This window comes from Giraffa tippelskirchi, chromosome 3, assembly GCF_054371585.1.
Source record: "Giraffa tippelskirchi isolate mGirTip1 chromosome 3, T2T-mGirTip1v1.2.pri, whole genome shotgun sequence".
Lineage (NCBI taxonomy): Eukaryota > Metazoa > Chordata > Mammalia > Artiodactyla > Giraffidae > Giraffa > Giraffa tippelskirchi.
This window is the reverse complement of record NC_137277.1, coordinates 10,044,352-10,066,815: the sequence shown is the minus strand read 5'-3', so window position 1 is coordinate 10,066,815 and position 22,464 is coordinate 10,044,352. Positions and strand designations below refer to the sequence as shown.

The 22,464-nt window shown below is 51.3% G+C and overlaps 1 protein-coding gene and 1 pseudogene across 2 annotated transcripts in view; both read left to right on the top strand.

Moving 5' to 3' along the window:
- LOC145540694 (uncharacterized) overlaps nt 1-22,464 on the top strand; it is a 440,299-nt gene that overhangs the window by 406,269 nt on the left and 11,566 nt on the right. The window contains exons 1-2 of one of the 2 annotated variants that reach the window (XR_014078506.1): nt 16,747-17,250; nt 17,698-17,948. The exons of the other annotated variant lie outside the window; for it this stretch is intronic. The gene's annotated coding sequence lies outside the window, so the exon portion shown is untranslated. Of the gene's footprint in view, nt 1-16,746; nt 17,251-17,697; nt 17,949-22,464 lie in introns of those variants that run through there. 2 annotated transcript variants of the gene reach the window in all.
- LOC145542472 (large ribosomal subunit protein uL18 pseudogene) lies at nt 15,637-16,650 on the top strand (annotated as a pseudogene).

Genomic DNA, 22,464 nt, shown 5'->3' with positions numbered 1-22,464 from the left:
CTCACATTCACCTTGTCCTCATAGTTGATTTAGCATTTCTGAGCCTCAGTCTCCTCATCTGTTAAATGGGGACAATGCTCAGACCAGCCTTTGGGGCCTCCTCATGGACTGACTGAGAGAACAGGGCAGAGCGCTTAGAGCAGCACTGGGTGCCGAGGTCACATGGCTGCCATCTGCCCTGGTGTTACTTGCTCAGGGCTGGGCAGCCCGATGTTGTGGGGGAGACCTGGGTCCCAGCCCCTGGTCCTGGAGCTCCATCCAGAGACCTTACCAAGGGGCAGCTCTGGTGTCAGGCCTGGGTTGAGTCTGGGGATGAACCCTGGCAGGATGGAACGAGCAATGAGTCTGTCTCACCTGCTTGCCCAGATCTCCCAGGCTCTGACACTCACGACGCAGCGGAAGAGCTGAGGTTGGAATGATCCTGCTGGCTCCCTCACCACCTCCAGTGGCTGCTCGTAGACCTGGCAGACTTCCTCCCGCTAATGAGCTCCTCGGAGTGGCAGCCATTAGCCAAAGCCCCTATGGGTTGGCCCCACCACTGCCTAGCTGGGAAGGTCTGCTCTCCCCTCCCAGAGCCTGCGGCCACTCAGGCCACCTGCCCCATTGACCCTCGGCCCCAGCTTGGGGCGGCGGCAGCTGCAGCAAAGGCTGGCAGGCTGTGAGAAGCGCCCCCGAGGGCCGGGATTGACATGTGTGAAGCCGTCTGTACTGGGTTACTTGTCAATGTCCTGTTGCCAGTGTATGCAGATGATCCGGGCACGGGATCGCTCACCTCCCAGGGGTGTGCAGGATTGCCGGTTCAGCAAAAGGAAGCGTGTCTGCTGCTACCATGCCCCTGCTCTGCCCGCTGTCACCCTTCCTGTGTCAGCCGCCCACACCTCCCTTCCATGTTGCAAAGCAGTCCCTCCTCATCCCCTCAAAGGCCCATCCCCTGCCCTTCCCACCACGTCGCGCAGTGCCTCCCAAATGAGACTGATCTGCAACATGGAAGGGAAAAATAGAAGAGGCTCTCTCTAGGTGATGACCCCTCTCTGTGCCCCTACCCCATGGCCTTTCTCATTAGCCTCATGTTGTTGGCAGCTGCACTTGACCCAGAGGGGCTGGGCACCTGGAACATCTCACCACGTGGATGGCAGGTCCTGCCAGGCCAACTCCACCTGGGCTCAGTGCTGGACCCACCCCTCCCCCATACCCCCACCCCCACCCAAGGGAGAGTGCAGCCTCTGGGGTGGTGTCCGCAGAACTCAGTGGTGTCATGGCTTGCTCTGGGTTTCAGTCAGTGCTTCGGGTGGAGGAAGGTGTGACAATAGAGAAACAGCACTCAGCAAACACTCTGCTCTCTCCACTCTTACACACGGTTCAACCCGATGTGCAACATTTAAATGGAAAGAGAATTTTGACACTTCTGGTTTCGAGCAATAACTTTTGAGCTAGAATCGCAAAACCAGCGGCCACCACCTAGGAAGAGCAGTCTTTGCTCAGGTCGGAGGACACAGGGGTTCTTTGAGGAAACACTTTCTGGGACGGTGTCTCTGAACATAACTTGGAGCAGCGGCTCTCCCCTCCCCTCCACAGGATGGGGTTGTGGTAGCTGGTCACGTTCAAGATGTCTTGGGCATCAGCCCCTTCTCTGCAACCAGAAGAGCAGGAGGATGAGCAGGTGGGATTCTGCAGAGGCGAGCCTCCACTGAGACACCCCAGTCCTTCCCCATACTCTGGGGTGCCCCACCCCCTCTCCCAAAGGGCCTGCCCCTCTTCTACTTTGGCACAGCTGAGAAGAATCCAGTTCCCGCTTGCTCCCCTTGGCCCCCAGAACCCATTGCTCCTTTTAATTGGCCAGGATCTGCCCCAGAATATCATTTGTGCCCCTGGCTCCATTTCAGCTTGGGGAAATTATCCTCTATTTCCAGGGACCCCCAGTGAGCCAGAGCTGGTCTAGCACATTCTTGGCAAAATCGTAGCAGCAGTGACCCTGACAGTGATCGGTAGCTACACACCCGGTGCTTTTGAATGATGGAGATTCTATCCTCTGCTCTTGCCCCAGTGCAGGAGGGGTGAGTGGGCTGTGAGTTTCAGGGGCACAGTTCCAGGTTCCTCCTCCTCAAGCCTGGGGTTGTCATTGCAGGCCACTCTCCGGTGCTTCAACTTGACCTGTATGCCCAGAGCTCCCAGCACCAGGTCAGCTCTGGAGCTTGACCAGACAAGCATCTCGCCACAAAGCAAACACAGGTTCTTTTGCATTCTCCAAAATGTTTTAGAGACAAAGTCTCTAAACGATGTGGGTTCTTCCTAAAAATGTCAAGAAGTACCCTTGGATTTATGTTGAGGAATTAGAATCGATTTCCAGTAAGGCCAGAAAAGTGAAAGTGAGAGAAGGATTTGGGACTCCCCTAACACAAAAGTAATGCTCAAAATTCTCCAAGCCAGGCTTCAGCAATACGTGAACCGTGAACATCCAGATGTTCAAGCTGGTTTTAGAAAAGGCAGAGGAACCAGAGATCAAATTGCCAATATCCGCTGGATCATCGAAAAAGCAAGAGAGTTCCAGAAAAACATCTATTTCTGCTTTATTGACTATGCCAAAGCCTTTGACTATGTGGATCACAATAAACTGTGGAAAATTCTGAAAGAGATGGGAATACCAGACCATCTGACCTGTCTCTTGAGAAACCTGGCAGGTCAGGAAGCAATAGTTAGAACTGGACATGGGACAACAGACTGGTTCCAAATAGGAAAAGGAGTACATCAAGGCTGTATATTGTCACCCTGCTTATTTAACTTATATGCAGAGTACATCATGAGAAACACTGGGCTGGAAGAAACACAAGCTGGAATCAAGATTGCCGGGAGAAATATCAATAACCTCAGATATGCAGATGACACCACCCTTATGGAAGAAAGTGAAGAAGAACCAAAGAGCCTCTTGATGAAAGTGAAAGAGGAGAGTGAAAAAGTTGGCTTAAAGCTCAACATTCAGAAAACTAAGATCATGGCATCTGGTCCCATCACTTCATGGGAAGTAGATGGGGAAACAGTGGAAACAGTGTCAGACTATTTTTTTGGGCTCCAAAATCACTGCAGATGGTGACTGCAGCCGTGAAATTAAAAGATGCTTACTCCTTGGAAAGAAAGTTATGACCAACCTAGATAGCATATTTAAAAGCAGAGACATTACTCTGCCAACAAAGGTCCATCTAGTCAAGGCTATGGTTTTTCCAGTAGTCATGTATGGATGTGAGAGTTGGACGGTGAAGAAAGCCGAGCGCCAAAGAATTGATGGTTTTGAACTGTGGTGTTGGGAGAAGACTTTTGAGAGTCCCTTGGACTGCAAGGAGATCCAACCAGTCCATCCTAAAGGAGATCAGTCCTGGTTGTTCATTGGAAGGACTGATGTTGAAGCTGAAACTCCAATACTTTGGCCACCTCATGCGAAAAGTTGACTCATTGGAAAAGACCCTGATTCTGGGAAGGATTGGGGGCAGGAGGAGAAAGGGACGACAGAAGATGAGATGGCTGGATGGCATCACTGACTCGATGGACATGGGTTTGGGTGAACTCTGGGAATTGGTGATGGACAGGGAGGCCTGGTGTGCTGCGATTCACGGGGTCGCAAAGAGTCGGACATGACTGAGCGACTGAACTGAACTGAATTGAACTAACATAAAAAGCTGGAAAAAATGTGCCATTATTGCTCTTCTTTGCCCAAAGACAACAGCAAAGGACAGTGAGGAGAACTTGGGTATCTCTTCCCAACCCCTTGGGTCCTGCGGCTCTTCTGCCAGCCCCGGTAGATAATAAACCTTGGTGTTCTGCTAATGGCGCATGCGGCTCTGCACAGACTGTGCTAGCTGACTTGCCAGTGCCTGGTAGCCAGACTACCTTTCTGGTCCCCAGCTTGCGTGCCACCAGAAGACTCAGGACCCTCTGGGACTTCACTTGCCAAACGTGAGCTGGCCATACTCTCCTGAGGATGCTCAGCCTTGCGCGGGTTTCTCTGAGGCCATGCATTCCACCTGAGGCTCGGGGTTTGGGGGGAAGGAGGCTGAGGGATCATGCTTTGACTCTCTAAGATCTGGAGGCCTTAGGACAGTTACTTGGTGGTGTCCCTCATCAGCACGTGTTTCTGCATCTGCTTGCTTTCCCTGGTGACTTCCCCTCTGGCAGCGGAAGAGGGCGCCGGGCCACTGCTGGGTCGGTGGAGGGATGAAGTTCATGGGGTCCCCACATTCTCCCACCCTCATCGAGAACTTCTTTCTCTTTCTTAGAGAAAAGGGAGGAAGATGACACGGTGTATTCCACCTAGAGACTCTCTCCTTCCCACAGCAATGGTTCTGCGATTTACATTAAGGGCTGTAACAGGTCGGAGTAAATGGAGCAGGTTTGCAATTAGTTTTCAAAGTACTTATCTCATTAAAGTAAATGAATTATTGATTTAGTGACACTCATGCTTTTAGTGAGTGGCGTGGTGCCATCCTCGCTCTGTGCCTTGGCTCTGGGAGCCGGTGACCGGCACAAGCAAACTTGCTTTGTATAGAGATTTTTTTTTTAATTTTAATATTTTCTTCTCATTATTTAGCTTCGTAATTAAAGTGGATCCACATGAGAAATGGAGGGTCGGTTTATGGGAATAGAAGCTCCAGAGACAAGCGCGTGCGCCTGCCTCCCTGCAGGAAAGAACAGAGCTAATAAGCGTCTGACCTCAACAGCTAATGGAGGTGGAGGCCGGAGGGGAGGGGGGGCACTGGAGGGCTGAGTGGGGGCTGAAGATGGACCACCGTGGCTGGCCCATCAGCAAGCGCATTTCCTCTGGACCGTGGAAGTTCATGACTTTGGAAGGTAGCTCCCAGTTCTTAGAGGACTGTGACTCAGAGTTTGTTGGATGAGAGGACCTAGGCCCTCCCCGCCCGAGGCAGGAGGATCCCAGGGAGACAGCAGGGATGGTAGCTGGGCTTGTCCTTGGCTCCAGCGAGTAGAGGGTGTGTGAACTCTGCCCCGAAGCAGGGGATGAAGGTCTTGGGCCTAGTTTGGACTCAGTGCCAGTCTCAGCAGCACCACCGTCCCTGGGACATGCAGGAGGGGCTTTCTCCCCCAGGGCTGGATAAGAAGAGGGGAGAGGGAGAGAGGAGGGGACGCCAGTCCCGAGCTGTGGTGCCTCTAAAGCTGGAAACCAGCACGGCTGGGAGGCCAAGCCAAGTGCCAGCTGGTGAGCTCGGGCGGCCCTTGCCCTTCCAGGTGCTGACTCAGCGTCTCCCCAAGTCTGCCCCTGGAGGTGCCAGCACCAGGGGAAGATGAAGCACCCCTTTAAAGGCCGCTGGCTTCTGGCTGCCTCTAATTTCCACCCTTGGTTCAAATTAACATGGCCTTGCCCCTGAGTATAGCTGGCAGGGACAGTGCTCTGGAGTGAAAAACAGGAGAGCCTGGGCTGTGCTCCTGAGAGGTTACTTCTCTGAACAGCTGGGGCAGGATAGATGGAGTGTCTGAGTGTCCCTTGTGGTGTCATTAGCCTGGTCAGGGCCTCACCATGCGGGCCTGCGGCACCATCACCCCAATTGCCCCCTCCCTGACTACTCTGTGCTCCCCTTACACTCACCCCCAACACACAACATACACAGACACACGACCACACAGCCACCTGACTGCCTATTTACTGTCCTGGAAACTGGCTGGGAAAGGTGTGGGCCCAAGAAGGACCTACAGGATAGACCTGGCAAGAGGTCAAGCTTCAGCAGGTCAGCTAAGAAGGGAAGGGTCAGGCAGCATGGGGACAGGGAAGTCAGCAAAGTCCAGTCTGTGCCCCCAGAAAAGGCTGCCTGCCCTCCCGCATGGTCGACTGTCCCTGCCCAGGGTGGGAGGCTCTGGGCACACAGGTCTTGTACAGACCCTCCCTGGAGCTGGAACAAAGTAAAGTGGGTCCCGGGCAGGTGTTACTTCATCTACCACATTGGCCTGTAAGCCCAACAGTTTCCCCAGAGGGTCAGGCCTGTGGCGAGACCCCTAGTGGCCATCGCCTGCACAGTCAGGCTATCCACGCATCTGGCCCAGCCAGGCAGTTGCCTTGTCGGTATGCAGAACCCACACAGGAGAGCCGGTTTCACAGGGACACTGCTGGTCCATCGCTGCCCATGGCCTGGCCTGACACTGAACAGAGAGGGCCCAAGTCCAGGAGTTGCTGAAAGGACTCAGGAGTGACCCCTGGTGGCAGCAGACCAGTGGCCCCTGGTCAGCTGTGAGTCCTCCCAGGACAAGAGGGCAGTGTCCTGAGAGCTCGCCCTGGACACAGTCGATTTGTTTCAGGGTCCAGCTTCCATCTCCATCCCCAGGACCCTCAGATGGGGCCAGGGGTGGGCTGGACAACTAGGTGTCCTTCCCTCGATCTACACCCAAGGTCAGCATGCGTGAGTCCGGCCAGGTGGCTGTGAGCTGCACCCTAAGGCCATGCGTTCCAGATTGAGGGAAGGGTTAGGGTTAGTCTACAGCTAGGGGCCCTAGGAGCGAGTGACTCTCCTTACCTGCTGCCACCAAGGGGCAGGGTGGTGAAGAGGAGGGATCAGAGCTAGATAGCAGCTGGCCTCCTGCAGACCTCAGGGTCCCTGCTCCCTGATGCCAGGACCCCTGAGTCCCTCCTAGAAAGCTGCCCTCACTCTCATGAACTTTAAAACTCCCTGAATTATTGCTGGGAGCCCACTGAACCCAGGTGTTAGGGACCCAACAGTGACTGAGTCCCCCTGGCATAGCTCCTTTTTATGCCTGGCCGTCTGGTCACTTCTGATGACTCAGAAGTCTGACACACAGTGGTTGGGAGGCTCCTTCCTGAGTTCGTTCTCAGCGGGCTACATGAGAAGGGGAAAGAGCTTGGGTTGGGGACTCTGATCTGGATCCGCACATGGGCTCCTCATCCATTTACTTCCGCTGTGTGACCTCAGACAGGTCTCTCTGCTTCACTGAGCTTCATTGATGGTAATCCCTGACCTCCTCCCTGTCCCTGCCTCCTGTACCATAGTCAGGAGAACTGAGGTTGTGTGAGTGTGTCAGCCAGCGAGGAGAGTGCCTGGCACACAGTGGGTACTCAACAAACAGCCGGGAGCCTCCCGTGCTCAGCCACATAGCTGGGCTCTTACGGCAGGGGCTGCCCCTGGCTTCCCCCCACCCCCAGAGGCGCACAAACCACCTGGCCTGGGATCTGAAATTCCAGAGACATCCCCCCAGTTCCCAGCACCCTCTCCCACCAGCGACACTTCCCAAAGCAAATCGGGTCTGTTGCTAACTGGTTCAAATGTGGCTTTAATATATATATATATATATATATATATATATCTTTATGATAAAAATTTTTTTTTCATTTAATTAAAAATGTTGACATTGTGCCTGGACACCTCACCAGAGAAAGTGGCTATAAATTAAACATTAAATCTTTAATGGTCCATAAAGAAATATTCGTTTCTGGTTATGTATATAGTGGATATAAATAGATAAAGAGAGGGCTTTTTTTCATCTGGGAGGCAGACTTTTTTTAACCTCAGCTGGATAATCTTGTTGAGTGGATGTAATTAAAAGTTAAATTAATCCGCGTCCTCCCCATGGCTTTGTCTGGGGTGGGGGTGGGGTTCTCAAGGAAGGAGCAAGTTGACTCTGCCTGGCTCTAACCCCTCCTTGGAAAATGCTGGGTGCTGGTGCGGGAGGAGACGGTGCATGCCAGTGGAGCTGCCCCGAGGAACAGTGCTACTGTGTTAATAGGAGGGAGGAGGCATGTTCAGATTTCCATCATGAAAGTGTCACCCTGGCTGTCGAGTGGGAGCTGGAGTGAATTCAGGAAACTGTTTGGGGGCTGGTTCACGTAAGAAGTGACGGTTTCAGTTCAGTTCAGTCGCTCAGTTGTGTCTGACCCTTTGCAACCCCATGGACTGCAGCACACCAGTCTTCCTTGTCCTTCATCATCTCCCAGAGCTTGCTCAAACTCATGTCTGTCCGTTGAGTCGGTGATGCCATCCAACCATCTCATCCTCTGTCGCCCTCTTCTCCTCCTGTCTTCAGTCTTTCCCAGCATCAGGGTCTTTTCCAATGAGTCAGTTCTTCGCATCAGCTGGCCAAAGTATTGGAGCTTCAGCTTCAGCATCAGTCCTTCCAATGAACATTCAGGACTGATTTCCTTTGGGATCAACTGGTTTGATCTCCTTGCTGTCCAAGGGACTCTCAAAGAGTCTTCTCCAACACCACAGTTCAAAAGCATAAATTCTTCAGCTGTCAGCTTTCTTTATGGTCCAACTCTCACATCTATACATGACTTCTGGAAAAACCATAGCTTTGACTTTATGGACCTTTATCAGTAAAGTAATATCTCTGCTTTTTAATATGCTGTCTATGCTGGTCATAGCTTTTCTTCCAAGGAGCAAGCATCTTTTAATTTCATGGCTGCAGTCACCATCTGCAGTGATTTTGGAGCCCAAGAAAATAAAATCTGTCACTCTTTCCATTATTAACCAATCTATTTGCCATGAAGTGATGGGACTGGATGCCATGATCTTCATTTTTTGAATGTTGAGTTTTAAGCCAGTTTTTTCACTCTCCTCTTTTACTTTCATCAAGAGGCTCTTTAGTTCCTCTTCATTTTCTGCCATAAGGGTGGTGTCATCTGCATATCTGAGGTTATTGATATTTCTCCTAGCAATGTTGATTCCAGCTTATGCTTCATCCAGCCCAGCGTTTCTCATGATGTACTCTGCATATAAGTTAAATAAGCAGGGTGACAACATACAGCCTGATGTATGCAACTGAATTATCAATTTGGAATCAGTCCATTGTTCCATGTCCGGTTCTAACTGTTACTTCTTGACCTGCATACAGATTTCTCAGGAGGCAGGTCAGGTGGTCTGGTTTCCCTATCTCTTTAAAAATTTTCCAGTTTGTTGTGATCCACACAGTCAAAGGCTTTAGCATAGTCAATGAAGCAGAAGTAGATGTTCTTCTGGAATTCTCTTGCTTTTTCTATGATCCAACAGATGTTGGCAATTTGATCTCTGGTTCCTCTGTCTTTTCTAAATCCAGCTTGAACTTCTGGAAGTTCTTGGTTCATGTACTGCTGAAGCCTGGTCTGGAGAATTTTGAGCATTACTTTGATAACATGTGAGATGAGTGCAATCATGTGGTGGTTTGGACATTCTTTGGCATTGCCTTTCTTTGGGATTGGAATGAAAACTGACCTTTTCCAGTCCTGTGGCCACTGCTAAGAAGTGATATTTTAGGAGCCAGATAAGCAACATGTTACATAGAGGTAGACAGAAGCAGATGATGCCAGAGGCATTCTGGAAGCCAAATTGGCAGAATTGATGAGGGACATGATGTGAAGCAGGGAGGGCCAGGGTGGCCCCCAGGTGACCTGCTCACTTGGCGGGATGATGGTTCCATTTACTGAAATGGATCTGCTGAGATAGGACCAGGAGCCTTGGGCATGTCAGGCTGGAGGAGAGAAGAGGCTGGTTGAGTTGGCCTGACCCTCAGGGACTTCAGCTGCAGGTGCCAAGTCCAGCATCCCTGGGATGCAGGTGGTGACTGCAGTCAGAGCGGTGATGGAGAAGCTCGGGGAAAAGGTAAAGGGCAAGAAGAGAAAGGGGCCAGATTGAGACCTAGGGTACCGACTAGAAGAGGCTGGAGCTGCAAGGGGGATGAAGAAGGGAGTGCTGGAGTGACAGGAGGAGGACCAGGAGCATGTGGGGCCAGCCCAGGAGGCCTGAGGGTCTGCTCAACAGGCTGCCATTCAGCTGAGAGATCAAGAAAGACAAGGCTGACAGAGACCACGCGATAATTCAGTTGAGAGAGAGTTTATGGCTGGAGGAAAAGGAACAGGTCTTTGCAGGCATGGACAAGCATATCATGGACCTGGAGGACTCTCCTCTTGACCTGAGATAGATCTGTGATGGGGAGCCATGGGGGAGGCCATGGTGAAAAGGTGGGTTGACACGAGGTGTGAGCAGCCTCAGGCACCAGGTGAAGAGGTCTGAACCTTCCCCAAGCCTGCGGGCCGCTGTCAGGTGTGTGACAGGGTCAGGTTTGCAGTGAAGCAGACCCATCTGGCCATACACTGGGGCCGGACTCCTGGAGGGGCGCTGGGTCTGGAGCAAGTTCAGAGGCTGCAGAGAGTTCTGGGGAGAGAAGGGGCCCTTTGCCAGGTGGTGAGGAACAAACAGGTACAAAAGTGCTGAGGAGGGAGAACAGATAGAAGGCAGGAGCACAAGTTGGGGAGGATGAGGGAGGGCACAAGGATGCCCAGAAGTTCTGAGTCTGGGGTGCTGGATCAGCATCATTGGCTGGATGCAGGAGCCAGTGCGGGAGCTGGGGACTTTCTCTGTCCTGTATCTTTAGTTTGCTTGTCTCCTAGCATAGGTAACCAGGTTGCAATATCTGGAAGGGACCAGGGGATGCTGGACTGGACACCTGGAAGTAGAAGTTCTTGCAAGACAGATGGGGGATGGAGCCAGGGCACAGAGAACATGGTCCAGGCACGTGTCACTGGGAAGAGAGGTGCAAATAGGAGGGAAGCCTGGAGAGCTGCTAAGGAGGCTGAGTGGGCAGTTAGGGAGCACGGAGAGCCTGGGAGAGGGGTGTCTGTCTAAGAAGCCTTGTGGGGAACCCATCCTGTATGTGTGTGCTTATTCATTTCAGTCGTGTCTGACTCTGTGACCCCACGGACTGTAGCCCGCCAGGCTCCTCTGTCCATGGGGATTCTCCAGGCAAGTATACTGGAGTGGGTTGCCATGCCTTCCTCCAGGGGATCTTCCCAACCCAGGGATCGAACCCAGGTCTCCTGTATTGCAGGTGAATTCTTCACCAACTGAAAACTCAGGAAGCCAACTCTATTCCCTTTTTCCCTCTATTGCCTTGTTTCTACAAACCAGATGTCCTCCGAGCGAGGCGGGTGAGGGTGTGAGCCTCACCCAACATGCGTATCCATGGAAGCAAACATACATTCAGCACTGGACAACCACTGTCTTCCCATGATGGCTTGTCCACCACATCTCAAGATCTGCTAGTTGAACAGTCCTCATAAGGGCCTCCTCCTATAATGAAAGTCATTTTTGTTATTACTACTTAAAGTCTTGACCAATAGCCTCAGGACCTTCGGAATGTGCACATGAATGCACTCACAAATGACCGTGTTCTCCATCCATCTCAGGAAAGGCTTTCAGTGTGGCAGAAGACAGAGGCTGCTGCTGCTGGTGAAGTCACTAAGTCGTGTCTGACTCTTTTGCAACCCCATGGACTGTAGCCCACTGGGCTCCTCTGTCCGCGGGATTTTCCAGGCAAGAATACTGGAGTAGGCTGCATTTCCTTCTCCAGGGGATCTTCCTGACACAGGGATCAAACCCACATCTCCTGGTTGTCAGGCAGATTCTTTACCACTGAGCCATTAGGGAAGCCCGAAGACAGAGGCTATCTATTACTAAATATACTCAACAGTCCATACAGGCACAATCCGCAAATTAGCTGCCTGTCAATGAAGGTCAGTTTCAGGCAGATGCTCGCCAGGACATGGGTCTGATAGAAGTTCAGGTTCACTTTTTACTTCTGAGGCCAATTCCAATAAAAGACTGAAATTGGCAAAACGGGCAGAGATGTGTTAATCCCAAAAGGTAATCGTTGAGCAGTGATAGTCCTTTTGAGGCAGTTCTGGCAGCAGCAATCAAGCCAAGCCAGCAGCCTCTAAGCTGCACCAAGCACTGACTCTTCCCTCATCCTCAGGGGAGCACTTGGGTGTCACCCTTTAAAACCTGAGGCTGGCAGGTATTAAGAGGACCCAAGATTTGTTTGAATCATGCAAAACTGACTGTCATGCAAGGAGACGATTTTATACTCATAGTCCCCTAGAAACACAGGAGGCGTGCCACGTAGAGCCATGTGGGGCAGTACCAGGACAGATCAGAAGGCAGAGGGAATGGGAACATGTGGGCAAGAGCCTGAGTTGTGGTTTCCAAGGGAACAGACAGGTGTGACAAGGTTAGCAGGATCAGGATGGGCTGGTTGAGTCATTTCAGTGGGTTCCAGGCAGACAGGCTGTCCCAAGCTGTCCAATACCTGGGCCTGTGGTGCTTAGGGCAGGTGGACAGTGGCCTGGAGAGTGAGAGCCCAGTAGAGGACATGGGGGTGTGGGCTCTGGGTTGGTTGGGTTGTATGTGAAAGATGGGCTGGAGAGTTTGCCGATGTGGCTAATGTGGGCTGCCGTCTCTAGGAATTAGCCAGCCATGGGAGGGGCAGTCCCTCCAGGGTCAGCAGTGCCCCAGTGTCAAAGCGTCAGGATACAGAAAATGAGAGGTGTGGTTATGCAGCAGGACTGGAGTAGGGCTGCCCGGGACATGCTGAACAGAAGGAGGGGGTGCAGAGTGGGCTCTGACTTTGCTCACAGCTCAGCAGCCTCCCTCTGCTCCCAATCTGCAGCCTGAGCACATGTACATGACTTTAAGGACCTAAGCACTCCTTGGCCACCAGCATTCCAGCAGGCGGTGGTTGGCTGTGCCCGAGGTCCCAGGCTTCACAGCCCTTCCAGCCATGGGTTTGCTGGGCTTGATGGTTTAGAGGTCTTGGGGGTCCTTTGGCAGCTGCAGGAAGGGGAAGGCCTGTGACGCTGCTGACCCAGGGGAGGGGGCCTTGCCATGGCCAAGCGGGCAGGAAGATCCTCCTTGACCTTCCAGTGGCAGGTTCCAGCTCAGACATAGGACCTGGCCAGCAGGGGGTCCTCCTGCCAAAGACGGGGCAGTGGGCACATTTCCCCAGGGGGCATGGCAAGCCCTCAGAGCTCTGAGACTGGGGACGAAACTCTGCAGGCTGGACCTTGCTGGTTACTGAGGCCGGACTCTGAACACTCCACGTATCAACACCCATCACTCCCCTCCAGCCTCGTTTCCCAAAGAAAGTGACAGTGACACCTCTGCCACCGGGGACCACCAGCCACTGTAGGGGCACCAGCTTCCCTGCCTGCGTCCAGAGAAAAAGGTACCCACCTGTCAGCTTGTGGGATGACTTGTGATGAGTTTGTGCAGAGGGCTCCCTAGCCCACGAAGAACACAGCACAGACTCATGACCTCATCACTGGGGTGAAATCCTCCCCAGTAATGGTCCAGGCATCATGCTGAAGCCTGTTCTCCTTTATTCCTTGCAAAGGCACCAGGAGGGCAGCACTGTTGTCTCCCCACTTTACAGACGAGTAAACTGAGGCACTCAGAGGCATGCGCCAAAGATTTCACCACCATCCCAGGTGGACTGGATGGTGGATTAACTTCTGACATAAGCACCCAGCACAACCAAGGTCTTCCCTCCCCTTTGGGGAGCAGGAAAAAGCTGCAGACACCCCATCGGCTCAGTGGTAAAGAACCCACCTGCCAATGCAGGAGACTCAAGAGACACAGGTTCGATCCCTAGGTAGGGAAGATCCCCTGGAGAAGGAAATGGCAACCCACTCTAGTGTTCTTGCCTGGAGAATCCCATGGACAGAGGAGCCTGGCAGGCTACAGTCCATGGGGTCCCAAGAGTAAGACATGACTGAGCGACTGAGCACACACCCCATGCCAAGATTTTTCCTAAAATGGGCATCTCTGCCTGGGTTTTCTCTATTTCTTCAAGCGATTATCTAGTTGTTGTGTCAACATCAAACAGTCTGGTTCTGTTCTCTGCACATCTTCCTGGTGGCATTTTCAGAGGCGCTAGTGGAGGAGGGTGGGGCTAGCTGCAATTCCCACCATGGAACTGGGACATAGCCTGGACCCCACCTGGCTACCATGGGCTGTACAAACAGCTGCCCTGCCACCCAGCTCCCAGCCCTCTCAGCTGAGTCTCTACTTTTATTTTATAAGTAGGTTGATTGAGATAGATTTCTGAAAATCTTAGAGGAATGAACAGGTTGGTTTCTTAGGGGATTTGCTCAGGAAATGAGATTTTGCCGGTCTCCCAAAAGAGAAAGGATATGTCTAAATTATTGATAAAGAAACATGCTCATCTAAGAAGCTAGTATAGCAGACTGTCTGCGTGCTGATTGGCGCTGTCTGTCCTGTGTATTAACTCAACTCCTCCGCCCTCTCTGTCACCCTCCCCACCCCTGACCCATGCTGTTCAGGGCACAGGTGGTCAGCATCCCACCCACCGCTTCTGCAGAGGGGCCCTGTCCTCCAGCCAGACCTGCCCTGATAAGGAGAGGCAGTTAAGTACATCGTCAGGTTTCCACCGAGCACCTCCAAGGAGGCACACCCCCACTGTGATTTTGAACACTGCCCTGGCTGACTCTCTGTGCTCAGAGGCCACCAGCTTTTAAAGAAACATAAGGGACCAGAGCCAAGTGGAGACTGGGAAGGCCGCCCAGACTTGGCCATCACTGAACTCCATTTCAGCCGAGTGTTGAAGAGAACGTGGCAGCCCCTAGCTCCCTGGGGAATGGCTCAGAGGGGTCCCTCTACCTTCATTAGAAAGAACAGCCTCCTCAGCTTAATCAGAACCCAGTAATCAGAACCCAGTAATCAGAACCCAGTGGAAGTGACCAGGAAACCAGGCGGTCAAAGGTGTCCTCGCCCCCACGGTTGAGCTGTACATATCTGTGCCCCTCCCGCCTGGATTCGTTACATGTTTGTTGAGTGAATGAATGAATGGAGTTGGAGACAGCAGAGCTGTAAAGTTGAGTGCTCTTCAGAGGGTGCAGAAGCCGGTGTGGCATCGAGGACAGCTTGGAGAATGCACAGTGGCGATCGCTCTTAGCTGATATCCCCATTGTCTCCCATAGACGGGTTTGCATCCATTTTTAAAACCACACTAAATAAAATGGAAATGTGTCAATAGGTAGAAGTCAAGATCAAAGAACAGAAAAAGAGAAATAAAACAGAAAAAGCTGCCTGTGGGGCTTTGAAATACAACTGGCAAGGTTGAGCCACATTTTTTTTTCTGAACTTGTGAACAGCCAAAGAAAAGAAGAAAATATGGCTGATACTATGATTCTCACTGTTTTTAAAAGTGGCTCAATATGTTGATCGACAGATGAACGAACAAAATGTGGTCTATCCATATAATGGAATATTAGTCAGCCTTTAAAAGGTATAAAATTCTGATACCTCCTACCACGTGGAGGAACTATAAGTACACTGTGTTCAGTGAGATGAATCGGTCCCAGAAGGGCAAATGTTGTGTGATTCCACTCATTTGAGGTGCCAGGAGTCACATTCACAGAGACAGAAAGTAGGACGGAAGTCTCCTGGAGCTGGGGGAGGGGCTGGGGAGTTAGTGATTAATGGGGACAGAGTTTCAGTTTAGGAGGATGAAGAAGGTCTGCAGATGGGACAGTGGTGATGATTGTACAATGGTGTGAGCGTATTTCCCTTTGAGTGGTACACCTAAAAATGGGTAAAATGGTAAAAAATTTTGTTGCATATATTTTACCACAATAAAAAAGTCAAACAAAACTCAAAAAACCCCAAACAAATTAGAAAGTGGATTCGAAGTACCCCTCAAGGGAACGATGGTTTTCCTGGAGTCTTTCAGTCTGAAAGCTGTTTCTCGGGATCCGAATGCCAGACACCAGCCTACCGGGCGTGAAGCGTCCAGCTCCTTGGACTGCAGCCTCCCCTCTAGCTGGCCTTAGAAAGAACAGCTCTCCTTTCCTCCCCCCGGAGCCGTGCTGGTTCTGCAGCTCTGTGGCAAGCTGCGGAGTCGGGGTTCTGTTCCGCAGGATGGGGTTTGTTAAAGTTGTCAAGAACAAGGCCTACTTCAAGAGATACCAAGTGAAATTCAGAAGAAGGCGAGAGGGCAAAACTGACTACTATGCTCGGAAACGATTGGTAATCCAAGATAAAATAAGTACAACACACCTAAATACAGAATGATTGTTGGTGTAACAAACAAAGATATCATTTGTCAGATTGCTTATGCCCGTATAGAAGGAGATATGATAGTTTGTGCAGCTTATGCTCACGAACTCCCAAAATATGGTGTGAAGGTTGGCCTGACAAATTATGCTGCCGCATATTGTACTGGCCTGCTGCTGGCCCGCAGGCTTCTTAATAGGTTTGGTATGGACAAAATTTATGAAGGCCAAGTTGAGGTGACTGGAGATGAATACAATGTGGAAAGCATTGATGGTCAACCTGTTGCCTTCACCTGTTACTTGGATGCAGGACTTGCCAGAACTACTACCGGGAATAAAGTTTTTGGGGCCCTAAAGGGAGCTGTCGATGGAGGCTTGTCTATCCCTCACAGTACCAAACAATTCCCTGGTTATGATTCAGAAAGCAAAGAATTCAGTGCTGAGGTACACCAAAAGCACATCCTGGGGCAGAACGTTGCAGATTACCTGCGTTACCTGATTGAAGAAGATGAAGGTGCTTACAAGAAACAATTCTCTCAGTACATAAAGAACAACGTAACTCCAGACATGATGGAGGAGATGTATAAGAAAGCTCATGCTGCAATACGAGAGAATCCAGTGTATGAGAAGAAGCCTAAGAAAGAAGTTAAAAAGAAGAGGTGGAACTGTCCCAAAATGTCACTTGCCCAGAAGAAAGATCGGGTAGCTCAGAAGAAGGCAAGCTTCCTTAGAGCTCAGGAACGAGCTGCTGAGAGTTAAACCAAACCACAATTTTCTATCAAGATTTTTCAGATAAGACAATAATAAACTTATTGAACAGGCAAAAAAAAAAGAAAGAACAGCTCTCTCAGAGGGGTGAGCATTGGAGAGTGGGCATGGTCAGAATGACATCACAGAGGGCCCGTGAGCAGGAGGAAAGTGCTGCTGGGGTCCGGAACCAGGCTGCCTAGGCCATGATGAGATGGGTGCAGCAAGGGTGGGGGCAAATGTCTAGATCATTCTAAGAGGTTTGGAGGAGGCCAGCAGATTAGTGCCCTGGAGCTGCCGTAACACATTCCCACCAACTATGGGGCTTACAACTCCTGGAATTATTCTCTCACAGTCCTGGAGGCCAGAAGCCTGAAATAAAGCTGTCAGCAGGTCCACTATCCCTCTGAAGGCCCTAGAGGCGGGTCCTTCCTGCCTCTTCCAGCTTCTGAAGCTCAGGCTCGGCTTGGCTTGTGGCCATATCACTCCAGGCCCTGCCTCTCACTCGGCCTCTCTGTGCCTGTGTCTGCTCTTTTTCTGATTCTTATGGGGACACTCTCATTGGACTTAAGACCTACTAATCCAGGACGCTCTCATCTCCACCCTTAACCAGCTGAATCTGCAAAGACCCTCTCTCCCATTCTGAGGTTCCAGAGGGACACACATTTCTGGAGGTACCATTCTACCCAGTACAGCTGGCAACTTGTCCAGGGGCTGATGGACAGGCGGGTTCTATAGAACACAATGCTGGGCTCTGGGCGATAGGGGCTGCGTGTTAGAAAGCTCCTCGGGGAGGAGGGACCACACCCCCACCCCTGCCTTTCCCCTCTGACTCTGGTCTTGAATGGTTTCCATGTCCACAGTGGGGTCTTTGGTCCCTCCCTCACCCACACCCACCCCACCATCTGCCATCTGCTTGGCAGCACTGGGCATTCTGTTCCTTCCGAACCACGTTCACTTTGGGAAAACTGCCCCCAGCTGACCCCAGTGCAGGAGGGTGACACGCAGTAGTGCTGGTAGACAGCTCAGATGCTGGCAATGCCGCTGGGCCTTTGACCAGTGGGCTCCCTTGGGTCCCAGATCCATGCTGAGTTCAGCTAACATGGGGCCCTCCCCTCTAGCTGCCCGCTGGCCTCATCCCACCAGACAGAGCCTCCTATACAACAGGAGCGATTGACAGCTTCCAGGGCTGCTGGCAAAGGCCAGGGCAGCTCAGGGGCCATGAGGCTGGGCCAGGCGGGGATCCGGAAGCTCTGGAGTTGGCAAATTCCAACACAGCCAGGAAAGCCAGCTGATCACAGGAGGGCAGAGAGTCACAAGAAGACAGAAGGGTTTGGCAGCCGTTGGACACCAAAGTCATGTGAATCTCGAGGTCAGTGGACCCGCGGTGGGCGGCTGGACTTTCCCCATCTTCTGCTCACACACTTGGCGGATGTCAGCTGTACAGTTACTGCTGCAGGGCCCACGGGGCCACCCTGCAGGCAGAGGGCTAGATGGGCTTGCCTGCTCCCTGCCCCCTGGAGCAGGACTAAAGGCCTCGGAGGACCTTCAAGGGAGGACTCTGGCTGAAGGGGGGTCCCTGAGCCCTGCCTGGTCTTAGAAAAGGGGCCTGGGCTGCTCCCAGAACAGAGTAAAACTCCCTCCTGCCCAGCCACTCTGAGGGGCCCATAAGGGGGTGGCTCTTCCCCTGATGTGCTATGGTCTGTGTGCTCAGAATCCCAGACAACCCTGAATCCACTCTGATGGCCAGAACCTGCTAGAACTCCCCAGACTCCCTTGCAATGCCTCGAGGTCTCTGAGCCACAAGCCAGCAGCCCTCCTCTCCCCTCCCCAGCCCTTCCCTCCACTCCCCTCCCCTCCTCCCTGTACCCTCCCCTCCTCTCTTGTCCTCTCCTCTTCTCTCCGAAGGTGAATTTCTTTTCATAAAGAGAGGGAAAAAAAACAAAACTTTAAATTGAGGTAGCTCTGGCGTTGTGATGACCATCAGCAGAAGTTATGTTTAAGCCACCCACAGTTAATTTTTTATTTATAAAATTGCACCATTCACCTCCAATTCCCCTTAGAGAGAGCACAATATGGGCTATTTAATAAAATCCAAAGTAATACAGTAAGAGTAGCGGTGGACAGGCAGGGTTTTTAATGCTGCCTCGGTACAGTCCACCTGGCCTTGCCCCTCCCCAGAAGGTTGAGGGGAGGGGAGGGCCCCATGCTTGGTGAGCAGGGACTCTAACAAGCAGCATGACCATCTTGGGGGCAAGGGGCCCCCAAGATCCTTCCTGGGTTGGCGATTGCACTGCAGCAACTTGTATGATGCCAGATAAATCTGCTCTGATCATAAACAAGATCCCAGCACCAGCGCTGCACATTTGGGAAAACACAGAGAGAAAAAAGCAAAGGAAAGCGTGGATGCTGGGGAACTGTGTGCCATGAACTAAACATTTGTGTCCCCCCCCCCCGCCCCTAATTTGCAGGTTGATGCCTTAACCCCCGCTCTGATGGTGTTCGGAGGTGAGGTCTTTGGGAGGTGATTAGGGTGGGATGAGGTCAACAGGGTGGTGTCCCGTGATGGAATTACTGCCTTCATTAGTGCCTTTCTCATCAGAAGCGGCACCACAGCTGTCTCCCCATCCATGCGAGGGCACAGCAGGAAGGCAGCCGACTGCAAGTGGGGAAGCGGGCCCTCACCAGACCCCAACCACGCTGGCACCGAATCGCAGACTTCCAGCCTCCAGAACTGTTTAAGCACCCCCCAAGCTGCAGTATTTTATTATGCAGCCCAAGCTGACTCAGATACCCAAGCTTCCTCTTTCAGCAATGGGTCTCTGCTGTCACCAGCAGCTTCCTCATCGCCTTCAGCGTCAACAAGCTCTTCCTCTCTCAAACACCCCTGCCAGGACAGGCTGTTTTCTCTTTGTCCTGGAACGCAGGCGTCTGTGGCTAACTCGGTTATTCTTGCCGATCGAGCTAAGAACACAGGAGTTCCAGTATGATGGATTCTATAAACCCTCTTCCCCTCAAACCTACAGGAGGGTGTGGTGAGGTATCTGGGACTTAAAGTGAAATGGACCTGGATAAACATTTGAGCATCCTTTTTCTTATCTGGAAACTGGGGATAATAATGCCTAACTTGTGGGCTGATATGAGGCTTGACATGTATATTCAGTGTCTGGCATGGGATAAATGCTTGATAAATAAGAACTAAGATGACTACTGGTAAACTGACTTTAGCAAATAGTTGGCGTCACAATCAGTCATAATTATGTGTTCTGCTCTCTCCATACCTTTCTACTCCTGCCCCATAGTCAAGTGACTTGGCACCTGGCTGGGGCGGGAGTGAGGAGGTCCAGGGTGCAGCACCGGAGAGCCACCCGTGAGCAGGTCTCGACCACAGTGGAAGGGAATCTTTCCTGGTGGGTCGTATTGTATGATGCACACTAACAATGGGTTTAAAATAGGTTTTTATTGAAGTATAGTTGATTTACAGTGTTGTGTTAATTTCTGCTGTACAGCGAAGTGACTCAGTTATACATGTATATTCTTTCTCATATACTTTTCCGTTCTGGTTTGTCATAGGACATTGAATATAGTTCCTTGTGCTATATAGTAGGACTTTATTATTTATCCATCCTAGATATTCTAGTTTGCATCTGCTAATCCAAAGCTCCTAGTCCTTCCCTCCTCCACCCTCACCCACTTGGCAACTACAAGTCTGTTCTCTTTGTCTGTGAATCTGTTTCATGGGTATGTTCATTTGTATCATATTTTAAATTCCACACTTAAGTGATATTATATGGTATTTGTCTTCCTTTGTCTGACCTACTTCACTTAATGTGATAATCTCTAGATCCATCCACGTTACTGCAAATGGCATTATTTCATTCCTTTTTATGGGTGAGTAATATTCCTGTCCTGCCTCTTGAGAAACCTGTATGCAGGTCGGAAAGCAACAGTTAGAACTGGACATGGAACAACAGACTGGTTCCAAATAGGAAAAGAAGTACGTCAAGGCTGTATATTGTCAGCCTTATTTAACTTATATGCAGAGTACATCATGAGAATCACTGGACTGGAAGAAGCACAAGCTGGAATCAAGATTGCTGGAAGAAATATCAATAACCTCAGGCATGCAGATGACACCACTCTTATGGCAGAAAGTGAAGAGGAACTAAAACGCCTCTTGATGAAAATGAAAGAGGAGAGTGAAAAAGTTGGCTTAAAGCTCAACATTCAGAAAACTAAGATCATGGCATCTGGTCCCATCACTTCATGGGAAATAGATGGGGAAACAGTGGAAACAGTGTCAGACTTTATTTTTGGGGGTCTCCAAAATCACTGCAGATGGTGACTGCAGCCATGAAATTAAAAGACGCTTACTCCTTGGAAGGAAAGTTATGACCAACCTTGACAGCATATTTAAAAGCAGAGACATTACTTTGCTAACAAAGGTCCATCTAGTCAAGGCTATGGTTTTTCCAGTAGTCATGTATGGATGTGAGGAAAGCTGAATGCAGAAGAATTGATGCTTTTGAACTGTGGTGTTGGAGAAGACCCTTGAGGGTCCCTTGGACTGCAAGGAGATCCAACCAGTCCATCCTAAAGGAGATCAGTCCTGGTTGTTCATTGGAAGGACTGATGTTGAAGCTGAAACTCCAATACTTTGGCGACCTGATGCAAAGAGTTGACGCACTGGAAAAGACCCTGATGCTGGGAAGGATTGGGGGCAGGAGGAGAAGGGGACGACAGAGGATGAAATGGCTGGATGGCATCACCAACTTGATGGACATGAGTTTGGGTAAACTCCGGGAGTTGGTGATGGACAGGCAGGCCTGGCATGCTGCGGTTCATGGGGTCGCAAAAAGTCAGACACGACTGAGCAACTGAGCTGAACTGAACTGAATGGAATCTGGGGTGAAGGAAAAATGAGCAGGGAGACCGAGAGGAATGGTCCCCATGGGGGTGAGTGTCCCTTTATGATGGGATCCCCAGGAGCAAATATCACTCTAGAAGGACCCTGGCCTGCTTCTCAAAATGGTCATCTGGTCATAATCCCTCATGGTGGACACTTGCTGGCTGGTTCATTCATTCATTCCTTCACCGAACATCCACTGCCTCTGTCTGTCTGTATTGGTGCTGTGCCAGGCCCTGGGGCCTCTGAGATATGGCCTCTGTGGGGTGGGGGTGGGGTCACAGCCTAGTGAGTGGGTGCCACAAGGAGGGGACTTCCTGCCCCTACAAACGGAGAGCAGCTCGGCTCTGTGTAACTCCTGGCCATCAAGGAAGTCCACGGTTTGTAGCTCAGCAGACTTCACGCAAAGGCTGTAGCAGTGCAGGCTGGGCTGGGTGGAGACCCCCTGAGCTTGGTAAATGCATCTTACTCTGTTTGTACTTTGCTGAAGAGTCTTTCCATGACTGTGCTTGGGAACTTCAGCGCCCCTGGTCTAATGAGCTGTGCTTGTCCACGAACCTGATCATGGTGGCAAAAATCTCCATAATTGATTATCCCGCTGGGTGGCTGAGAGCAGTGTTTGCTAACTGTGAGGCTGAGAGTCAGCCCCATGGTTCCTGACCCACCAGCATGCCCAGGGGTGGATGTTGTCAGCAAGGCCCGTGGAGCAGGGTGAGCCCCAGGCTCCTCCCTCCCTTCTCTCCCAGATGGGGTGGTGGGACAGGTGGGTGAGGTGAGAGAGTAGAGGGTAGGAAATGCTGGGGTGTGGAAGAGGAAAGGAGAAGCCAGTGTTCATGTCACAATCTAAGGCAAGCCCTGTCGGAGTCAGCCCATCCCTGTCTGCTCACTCCAGGAGGGCAGCTGGGCCACAGCAGGGACGGGTCTGCATGGGGCCCACTTCCTTTCCTTCCAGGCAGCAATAACCTCCAGAGAGGCACAGGGA